The following is an 11,867-nucleotide window of genomic DNA, read 5'->3' on the forward strand; positions in this document are numbered from 1 at the left end:
CTCGGCCTCCCAAAGAGCTGAGATTACAGATGTGAACCATCATGCCGACCAAAACACCTAATTTTTAAATGGCAGCAATTGTGCTACATAAAATGTGTCAACATTTTAAAGAGTTTTTTTAACATTTTTTTGATGAATTCTGCTGAAAATTATCTGAACATACCTGTTTTTCGAAACTTCAAGAAGGGATGCATTGAGCAGTCTGACAGTGAGAATAAAGAATGTTGAGTCAAGATTTATATCAGGGCTGGCAGCTGTGGCTCACACCTGTCATCCCAGCAATTTGGGAAGCTGAGGTGAGAGGATAATTTGAGGGTCGGAGTATGAGACCATCTTGGCCAACATAGCAAGACCCTGTCTCTAAAACAAATCAAAAAAATCTTTAATTGCATTTTGATATGGTTTGGATCTGTGTCCCCACCAAATCTCATGTTGAAGTGTAATCCCCAGTGTTAGAGGTGGGGCCGGCTGGCAGGTGACTGGATCATGGGAGTGAATCCTTCATGAATGGTTTAGCACCATCCCCTCAGTGCTGTTCTCATGACAGCGAGTTATCGCAAGATCTGGTTGTTTAAAAGTGGGTAGCACCTCCTCGCTCTCTCTTTCTCCTGCTTTGGCCATGTGAAGATGCCTGCTCCCACTTTGCCTTCTGCCATGAGTAAAAGCTCCCTGAGGACTCCCAGAAGCAGATGCTGCCATGCTTCCTATATAGCCTGTGAGCCAAGTAAACGCCTTTTCTTACAAATTACCTAGTCTTAGGTGTTTCTTCATAGCAATGTGATAATGGACTAATATGTTTCTCAACTATACTTCTCTCCAAATCCCCAAATTCATTCACTGGACTAAGATCCAGCCCAAGAACCAATGCACTCACTTAGTGGAGAAAACGGGTAACATTCCTACTTACATTGAAGGCAAGGAAGGAATGGCTGCTATTCTTCTTTTTTTTGATAGAATCTTGCTCTGTCACCCAGGCTGGGGTGCAATGATACAATCTCAGCTCTCTGCAACCTCTGCCTCCCTGGTTCAAGCAATTCTCCTGCCTTAGCCTCCTGAGTAGCTGGGATTATAGGCGCCCGCCACCCTGCCCAGCTAATTTTTGTATGTTTAGTAGAGACAGGGTTTCACCATGTTGGTCAGGCTGGTCTCGAACTCCTGGTCTCAGGTCATCCGCCTGTCTCAGCCTCCCAAAGTGTTGGGATTACAGGCGTGAACCACCTCGCACTCAGTCCATTATCCTTCTTTTTTAACGTATTATACTGGAGGTGTTAGGCATCACAATTCGACAAACAAGAAAAATCAGAAGTCAAAAATTGGAAAGGAGGCCAGGTGCAGGGGCTCACGCCTGTAATCCCAACACTTTGGGAGGCTGAGGCGGACAGATCACATGAGGCCAGGAATTGTAGGCAAGCCTGGGAAACATGGTGAAACCCCGTATGTACTAAAACCAACAAAATTAGCCGAGTGTGGTGCATGCCTGTAATCCCAGTCACTCGGTGGCTGAAGCATAAGAATCACTTAACCCGGGAGGCAGAGGTTGCAGTGAGTTGAGATTGTGCCACTGCACTCCTGCCTGAGCGACAGAGTGAGACCCAAAGGGGACAAAAAAATGCATTATGATTCATTCCCATATTCACCTGTAACAAAATTAACTGCTAAAAAATGAGGAAGATCTTTAGTGACACAGAACTCTAAGAGCTCTATTATCAAGTGGAAAAAAGTCAAGCACCAAAGTAATAATGAATGCAGCAACTCGGCATTTGTATAAAAAGGAGAAAAATATCTGTATTGGCTTACATATGCATATAACTTTTCTAAAAAGACAAATGAGGCCAGGCACGGTGGCTCATGCCTGTAATCCTAGCACTTTGGGAGGCTGAGGCAGGTGGATTGCTTGAGTTCAGGTATTCGAGACCAGTCTGGGCAACATGGTAAAACCCTGTCTCTACAAAAAATACAAAAATTAGCTGGACATGGTGGCTTGCACCTGTACTCCCAGCTACTTGAGGAGGATGAGAAAGGAGGATCGCTTGAGCCTGGAGGTGGAGGTTGCAGTGAGTTGAGATCGCACCACTGCACTCCAGCCTGGGTGACAGAGTGAGACCCTGTCTAGAACAAACGAACCAACAATCAAACAAATAAATCAATAAACAAATGAAACTCATACCAATGATTGTCCGCTGTGGAGTAATGGGAAATGGGAGGGAGACATCACATTCTCTGGCATCTGATGCTTGCACCAAATGAATAACCCACCAGTAAATTAAAATACTACTTTTACAAAAAAAGCATTTAACCTCTTGGGAAATAAATCTGCATTGAAGAATAAGGAGCTGGAGATTTGCTATGCAACCATTATAGTGGTTTTATATTTTTGGTAATGTGAATGAATTACTGAATGTGCATTTATAATTAAAAGGAACAAACAACAGAAGAAAAAAATAAGTAGGCCTGGTCAGGCACCATGGCTTATGCCTGAAATCCCAGCACTTTGGGAGGCTAAGGTGGGAGGATCGCTTGAGCTCAGGAGTTCAAGACCACCCTGGGCAACATAGTGAGACTCTGTCTCAAAAAAATTAATAATAATAATTAGACCTGATACTGAAAAATTAAATTAAAATTTTTTATTTGGTATCTCATTAATGAAAAAAAATTTTTTAAATAACGACCCCTCATATAAGCACCAGTCACTTTGGGGTGTCATTTGATGATCAATCCCAACTGTGATTCCTCAGTCAGGAAAGAGCCTCATAGGCATATGAAACTGGTTCAAAGTCAAGCACGCAGGAAATAGTGAAGGTGCAATTTGAATTCAAGTATGTCTGACCACTGTGGTCTTTCTATGATACCACCCTGCTCTATACTCAACACAGGAGAGTATTGTATCCATTCATGAAAGATAAAATCCAGAGCGGGGTCCCTATTTCCCCAGTCCATGGACTGGTACTGGTCGGTGGCCTGTTAGGAACTGGGCCGCACAGCAGGAGGTGAGCGGCAGGTGAGTGAGCAAAGCTTCATCTGTATTTACAGCTGCTCCCCATCGCTCACATTACCACTTGAGCTCTGCCTCCTGTCAGATCAGCGGAGGCATTAGATTCTCATAGGAGTGGGAACGCTGCTGTGAGCAGTGCGTGCTGGGATCTAGGTTGCATGCTCCTTATGAGAATCTAATATCTGATGTCTGTCACTGTCTCCTATCACTCCCAGATGGTACCATTTAGTTGCAGGAAAACAAGCTCAGGGCTCCCACTAATTCTACATTATGGTGAATTCCATAATTATTTCATTATATATTACAATGAAATAGTAATAGAAATACAGTGCCCAAGGCCAGGCACAGTGGCTTACGCCTGTAATCCCAGCACTTTGGGAGGCCGAGGCAGACAGATCACTTGAGGTCAGGAGTTTGAGGCCAGCCTGCCCAACGTGGTGAAACACCATCTCTACTAAAAATACAAAAATTAGCCTAACATGGTGGCGGGCACCTGTAATCCCAGCTACTCGGGAGGCTGAGGTACGAGAATTGCTTGAACCTGGGAGGCAGAGGTTGCAGTGAGCCAAGATCGTGCCACTGCACTCTAGCCTGGGTGACAGAGTGAGACTCTCTGAAAAAAAAGAAAAAAGAAAAGAAATACAGTGCACATTAAATGCAATGTGCTTGAATCATCCTGAAACCATCCCCTCTACCCAGTCTGTGGAAAAATTGTCCTCCACAAAACCAGTCCCTGGTGCCAAAAAGTTTGGGGACCACTAACCAGCAAAATGTCAACTTATAGGATTGCAGGGAAATTAAGTGTTGTGAATTTTAAAGTATATTTTAGAATAACTCAGGAGTAGCTAGAAAACATTTTGATCTAAAGGATTTTTATATTTCAAAAGTTTCTTACATAACTGCCCTTTACTGGGCACCATAAAATCAGTGACAGTTGGCGAGGTGTGGTGGTTCATGCCTGCAATCCCAGCACTTTGAGAGGCGAAGGCAGTAGGGTTGCTTGAGGCCAGGAAGTCAAGACCAGCCTGGACAACATAGTGAGACCAGGTCTCTACAAAAAACTTTTTAAAAATTTTGCTGGGTGTGAGTCTGTAGTCTTGACTACTCAGGAGGCTGAGGCAGGAGGACCATTTGAGCCCAGGAGTTTGAGGCTGCAGTGACATATGATTTTGCCACTGCTCTTCAGCCTGGGTGACAGAGACCCCATATTCTAAAGAAAAAATAATCAGTGAATTTAAAGTAAAAAGGATGGCATGGTCCCTCTTTTAAGGATTAGCAGACTAGCAGTAAGATAAATACGATCAGTAGCCAAACACATGCTCTTCCAGAGAGAGGTTAAGGCCAAAAGAGCAGATTCCCAGATGCATGCTAGGAGGGCCAATCAACTCCACCTGCTCAGGGCAAGAAACTCATGACAGAAAGAAACTACTGATCACTGAGCTGAGTCCTGAGTGTGAGCTGTTGAGAACTTTCAGAACATTTAAGATTATCTGCGTACTTGTATTTTTTCAGATGCAGTAGGTTTTATACATTGTTCCAATGTGATTTATAACTCTGAACAGCAACCCTTCCCTTTTAGTATTTAAATTATAAATAGGGATGGTTTTTACTTTATTATTTTTTTAAGGATGTGATGCTTGGCTCTGTGTCCCCACCCAAATCTCACCTTGAATTCTAATCCCCATAATTCCCACGTGTCAAGGGCAGGACCAGGTGGAAGCTATTGAATCATGGCGGTGATTTCCCCCATGCTATTCTCATGGAAGTGACTGAGTTCTCATGAGATCTGATGGTTTTATAAGCATATGGCATTTCCGCTGCCTGCAGTCACTCTGTCCTGCCGCCTTGTGAAGAAGATGCTTAGCCTTCTGCCATGATTGTAAGTTTCCTGAGGCCTCCCAAGCCATGCTGAACTGTGAGTCGATTAAACCTCTTTCCTTTATAAATTACCCAGTCTCAAGTATTTCTTCATAGCAGTGTGAGAACAGACCAATACAGGTTGGTTTTTAAATGGAGATATATTTTGAACCTAAGGAAAAAAGTTAATTTTCAATTATTTCTTTCTCGATATGGCCTTTTGTGGTTGCTATGCTTCTTTTCTAAAAATAAAACAATGATTATCTGAATACAAAACTATTCCAAGTAAGAGACATGGCCGGGTGCAGTAGCTCATGCCTGTAATCCTAGCACTTTGGGAAGCTGAGGTGGATGGATCACCTGAGGTCAGGAGTTCGAGACCAGCCTGACCAACATGGAGAAACCCCGTCTCTACTAAAACTACAGAATTAAACAGATGTGGTTGTGCATAGCTGTAATCGGGAGACTGAGGCAGGAGAATCGCTTGAACTTAAGAGGCAGAGGCTACAGTGAGCCGAGATCGTGCCATTGCACTCCAGCCTGGGTGACAGAGTGAGACTCCATCTCAAAAAAACAAACAAAAAAAAACATAATCCTATGGCCAGGCACGGTGGCTCATGCCTGTATTCTCAGCACATTGGGAGGCCAAGACGGGTGAATCACAAGGTCAGGAGTTCGAGACCAGTCTGGCCAACATAGTAAAACCCTGTCTCTACTAAAAATACAACAATTAGCCAGGTGTGGTGGCATGCACCTGTAGTCCCAGCTACTCAGGAGGCTGAGGCAGAAGAATCGCTTAAACACGGGAGGCAAAGGTTGCAGTGAGCTGAGATCACACCATTGCACTCCAGGCTGGGTGACACAGTGAGACTCCGTCTCAAAAAAAAAAAAAAAAAGAGAGACACAATCCTGTGGATCCTGTGGTCCACCTATATTCACTTTAACTGTAATGCTCTAGAAGAAACTTTTGCCATGTCTGTATCTTTTTCTTTTTCTTTTTTTTTTAAATATTGAGTCTCACTTTGTTGCCCAGACTAGAGTGCAGTGGTGTCATCTCGGCCTCATCGCCACCTCCTCCTTCCGGGTTCATGCAATTCTCCTGCCTCAGCCTCTTGAGTTGCCAGGAATTCAGGTGTTTGCCACCATACCCTGCTAATTTTTTGTTTTTTCTTTTTTTTTTTTTTTTTTTTTTTTTTTGAGACGGAGTCTCGCTCTGTCGCCCAGGCTGGAGTGCAGTGGCTGGATCTCAGCTCACTGCAAGCTCCGCCTCCTGGGTTTACGCCATTCTCCTGCCTCAGCCTCCCGAGTAGCGGGGACTACAGGCGCCCGCCACCTCGCCCGGCTAGTTTTTTGTAGTTTTTAGTAGAAATGGGGTTTCACCGTGTTAGCCAGACTGGTCTCAAACTCCTGACCTCGAGTGATCTGCCTGCCTCAGCCTCCCAAAGTGCTGGGATTATAGGTGTGAGCCACTGTGCCTAGCCCATCATGTCTGTATCTATTATCTTTTTCTCCACCAGTAATTTGACCAACCTTAAAACACATTTTAAAGAATGTGTGTATCTGAATACCTGTTTTCAATTTATCAATAGCTACAGACTATGTGTACATTTTACTGACAAGAATGGAAAGTCTCCTTCAGGGTTTAACACTTAAGAGACCTCATGACTACTAGCTTCCTTCCCTTCCTAGCAAAATTCTGTGGACTCTAGTTTGTCATTTTCATTCCCTGCTAGGAGACTGTCATGGATGCACTATGCAAAACATTATCCTGGAGTGATTATTTATTAGTGATCCCTCCATTTCACTTGTAGGTCGACAAAACTTAATCTTGACCTATAAACTGTTTCAAAATAATCATTGATTTTTTTCATGAAGAAAAAGACACACGAAGAGTTACCAGTCAGATTAGTACTATGAAAAATCAACCTGAAACCATGATCTAAACTAGGAAAGAGTTTGGAAAGGTAATTCCAGTTTTATCAAATACACTCAAGTTAGTTGTTGTTGTTGTTGTTGTTGTTGTTGTTGTTTTGAGATGGAGTCTTGCTCTGTTGCCCAGGCTGGAGGGCAGTGGTGCAATCTTGGCTCACTGCAAGCTCTACCTCCTGGGTTCACGCCATTCTCCTGCCTCAGCCTCCCGAGTAGCTGGGACTACAGGCGCCCACCACCACTCCTGGCTAATTTTTTTTTTTCCTGTATTTTTAGTACAGATGGGGTTTCGCCATGTTAGCCAGGATGGTCTCAATCTCCTGACCTTGTGATCCACCAGCCTCGGCCTCCCAAAGTGCTGGGATTACAGGTGTGAGCCACTGCGCCTGGCCCACTCAGTTTAGTTTTTAATAAGGATATTCCAGTGGCCGATCTGCTTACCTGCTTTTGACTTTGTTTCAGTCATGGATCACTGCCAAAATTTATTGAGCCAATCTGGGGTTGTTCCTACAGTAATCATCTGTGTATATAGATTTTTCTCTCTACAGGGTGGACAGAAGAGTTTTTCTTCTCTAATACCAGAACCAGAGAGAAATGTGGCCTCAAAGAAGAATACATGCTTAGTTTACGTTTACACTCACAGACAGACATTTATGATTCTTGGAGAATAAATAACAAAGATTTACATTTTTGTATTCACCTTAACCGGGATTCATTTCAGTGAAGCTTACTTAGTGTCACCTGTTTGCTTTTCCACACACACAAAAGTAGTGGAGGAAGGCTGGGATTCAGAACACTCAAATGCTTTATTTATACAGTATCTCAAATTGTAAATTCTGACCAGATGATCCTATTGCCCTGGACCTAAAATTAAAGTCTTACAAGGTAAAGGAAGACTTGAACAAATATTTCTCCAAAGGGAGTATTTATTCTTCTTTGAGGTCATCTCACCATTTTTTTAAGCAGTTCCTAGAAGGTACATCATCTGCTCCCAGGATTTATCCCAATATATCTGCAGGTCATGGAAATACAAGCAGGAGAAGATAAGAGGCTGCAGCATTTCACTTGCTTTGGGATAGAAATGTCACTTAAATCAGAAATTTACCCTGTTCCAAGAACCATTTTCCTCCCCACAATCACCTTCCCTCATTTAAAGAATCCACCACTTGTCCTTGTTAAAACAAAATGAGAAATTTTGTCTGTCCTAAATGAAGACTTGAACCATTGGGCTAGTTTTATATTCTCCAAGTAAAGCCAAGAAAAGGGTGCATGGAGAATGACACTGATTGGAAGCCTAAACACCGCTACTTTTCGTGGCTAGACTAAACGCAAAATAGGGGAGGAATGCAGTTTGCCTCAGAAACAGAAACAGGGCAGATACAGTCACATCTCAGACAGCTCTAGGGTGAGAAGGATCAAGTCAAAACAAAAGACAAGCTCTACATCCATGTATCTACGTTATTTAGCTCTTTCTTATAAGTGAGAACATGCCATATTTGTCTTTCTGTATCTGAAGTATTTCACTTAAGATAATGGCTTCCAGTTCCATCCATCTTGTTGCAAAAGACATGATTTCATTCTTTATTGTGCCTGAATTGCATTTCAGGAAGGGTGGGGGTCCTGGGAGGGGTGGATTATGAGAAATTACTTAAGATGTATAATGTATATCATTCTCGTGATGGACACACTAAAAGCCTTGACTTCACCACTGGACTATCTATTCATGTAACAAAATTACACTGTGTCCCATAAATTTACACACACACACACACACACACGGGAATAACAAGCACAGCCCAAATTCAGCCCAGAAGATCCTCTGGAGCATCAATTCAACTACTCTTTTTTTAAATTTTATATTGGTAAATAGAGATGGAGGTCTCCCTGAGTTGCCCAGACTGGCCTTGAACTCCTGGGCTCAAGTGGTCCTCCTACCTAGGCCTTCCAAAGTGCTGGAATTATGGGCGTGAGCCATTGTGCCCAGCCAGTTCACCTGCTCTTAAAGGAAGACATTAGTAGACTATTGCCAGTAGCTCCTTCACTGCTCTGCCTTCTCTGTGGCTCTGCATGTGGCTTCTATTCCCCCAAGTTCAGATGGAAGGAAAGGAGCAGCCATTTGGGATGGACATCTGCACCTTCCTCTATGCCTTCTTCTGTCCATTATCTTTCTCTTTGCTAGAAATTGAGATTCAGAGAACCAAAACTCTTCTGAATCTCTTAGGCATTCCATGTTATATTGTGACCAGAGTTGACTGAAACCAGAACAGTATTATGTGGGGGAAAAGAGGGGATGTTCCCTTTGTATCTACCCAGCATATTATAATTCAAGTTTTATGGAATCATAAGACATCATCGTATAATTTTCACATATATAACAAGGCAAGAGAAGCTATTGAAGTGTAAGGTGTTTTTACTTTACCTTGTCAAAGTAAACATTCTTTAAGTCAATTTCACAAAATGGCAGTGCTATCTGTGCACATTCAGAGATCACTGTCAAGAACACGGTTTTTTTGTTTTGTTTTGTTTTGTTTTTTGAGATGGAGTCTTGCTCTGTCGCCCAGGCTGGAGTCAGTGGCACGATCTCAGGTCACTGCAACCTCCACCCCTGGGTTCAAGTGATTCTCCTGCTTCAGCCTCCTGAGTAGCTGGAATTACAGGCATGTGCCACCATGTCCAGCTAATTTTTAAATTTTAGTAGAGATGGGTTTCACCACGTTGGCCAGGCTTGTCTTGAACTCCTGACCTCAGGTGATCCACCCACCTCGGCCTCCCAAAGTGCTGGGATTACAGGCATGGGCCACTGTGCCCAACCAAGAATACTTCTGATTAAGAAAGGATTGATTAGAAAGCAGGGAACCCAACAATTCTACTTTTGTTGTATCCTTTATCAAGGGACCATGTGATTAAACCTTAATTGGATGGACTAATTCTCAATCATATTCTATTCCTTACAAAGTGTGTAAGTTATATAATACTCTTTGAGGCTCCATTTAATCAGTGTAAAATTAAGAGATACCATCTATTCCATATATCCTGCTTATGTTTTATGTTTGTTTGTTTGTTTGTTTAAGACAGGGTCTCACTCCCATCACCCAGGCTGTAGTGCAGTGGCATAATCTCTGCTCACTGCAGCCTCTGCCTCTGGGGCTCAAGCAATTCTCCCACCTCAGCCTCCCAAGTGGCTGGGACTACAGGTGTACACTACCATGCCTGGCTGATTTTTGTATTTTTTTGTAGTGATGAGGTTTCTCCATGTTGCCCAGGCTGGTCTCAAACTCCTGGGCTCAAGCAGTCCAACTGCCTCAGCCTCCTAAAGTGCTGAGAATACAGGCATGAGCGACTGTGCCGGGCATCAGAACATATTACTTTTTAACAAACACCATTTGATTATGGAGATGACAGCAGAGAAAAAGATGAATACAGAGAAAGAAAATGAAAAGGTTGAATTGATGGTGGCAACGTGGTCTTAGCCAGCATTGGGACCTGGAGAAACTGCAGAAGGAAGTTCTAAAGAACGGTGGCCAGGTGCGGTGGCTCATGCCTGTAATCCCAGTACTTTGGGAGGCCGAGTCAGGTGGATCACCTGAGGTCAGGAGTTTGAGACTAGCCTGGGCAACATGACGAAATCCCATCTCTACTAAAACTATAAAAATTAGCCAGGTGTGGTGGCTGCTGCCTGTAATACCAGCTGCTTCTGAGGCTGAGGCAGGAGAATCACTTGAACCTGGGAGGCGGAGGTTACAGTGAGCCAAGATCCCACCATTGCACTCCAGCCTGAGCAACAGAGTGAGACTCAGTCTCAAAACAAACAAACAAAAACAAGAATGGATGTGAGGGTCTCCAATTTTCATCATGGTTTCCCCATTAGGGGGCTTCCTTCCTGCCTGTTGTATCCTCCCTCTCAGCTGAAGAGTTAAAATTGGCATGAGGTTGACAGGACCTTGGTCACACTCTTGCCTTTTCCTCCTGAGGCAGCTTGTGACCCTTCTCACATTTCCTTCAGAGGGCAGAGGGAAGCACATGATAAGAGTCAGAGGTTAATCTAACTATCTGCATTTATTTTCTGATAATTCTGTTTTTGAAGACATTTTCTAAGAAACTGGAGTGTTCTACACTCATGTTTGTTGACATTTTGCAAGAAAAGCTTGGGCTTACTTTCTCATTGCCTCCTGCTTGTGAAATTCCAGTCTAGCTCTAGAATCTGGCATTACTCTGGGATTTTTGTTGTTGTTGTTGTTGTTCCTACATGCAAGTTTGAAATAGGAGGTAAATATTTATTTTTATTCCTTTTTAAATTTATTTATTTTTTATTCTTTAAATGTATTTCATGTCATTCTCAATTTATTTTATTTTTTAATTTTTTTGAGACAGATTCTCACTGTGTTGCACAGGCTGGTCTCAAACTCCTGACCTCAAACAATCCTCCCACCTTAGCCTTCCAAAGTGCTGGAATTACAGGTATGAGCCACTGCACCCAGACTTTTTTTTTTTAAATGTACCATTTTAGCTATTTCATTATATGTTTATTTATTTATGTTTTTAGAGACAAGGTCTCAGTCTATTGCCCAGGCTAGAGTGCAATGGTGCAGTCACGAGTCACTGCAGCTCTGATCTGGGCTCAAGTTATCCTCCTGCCTCAGCTTCCCAAGTCTCTGGGACTACAGTGTGTGCCACCACACCTGTTGTATTAGTTTGTTCTCACACCGTTACAAAGACATACCTGAGTCTGGGTAACTTATAAAGAAAAGAGGCTTAATTGGCTCACGATTCTGCAGCCTGTACAGGAAGCATGGCTGGGGAGGCCTCAGGAAACTTACAATCATGGCGGAAGGTGAAGGGGAAAGGGGCACGACTTACATGGTAGGAGTAGGAGGAAGAGAGCCAAGGGGAAAGTGCTACACACTTTTCAACAACCACATCTCGTGAGAACACACGAGTATCATGAGTAAACTCCGCCCCATGATTCAATCACCTCCCACCTGGCCCCTCCTCCAACGGTGGGGATTACAATTTGACATGAGATTTGGGTGAGGACACAGAGCCAAACCATATCACCCAGGTAATTTATTTTATTTTATTTTATTTTATT

Source organism: Macaca thibetana, chromosome 12 (assembly GCF_024542745.1).
Source record: "Macaca thibetana thibetana isolate TM-01 chromosome 12, ASM2454274v1, whole genome shotgun sequence".
Taxonomy (NCBI): domain Eukaryota; kingdom Metazoa; phylum Chordata; class Mammalia; order Primates; family Cercopithecidae; genus Macaca; species Macaca thibetana.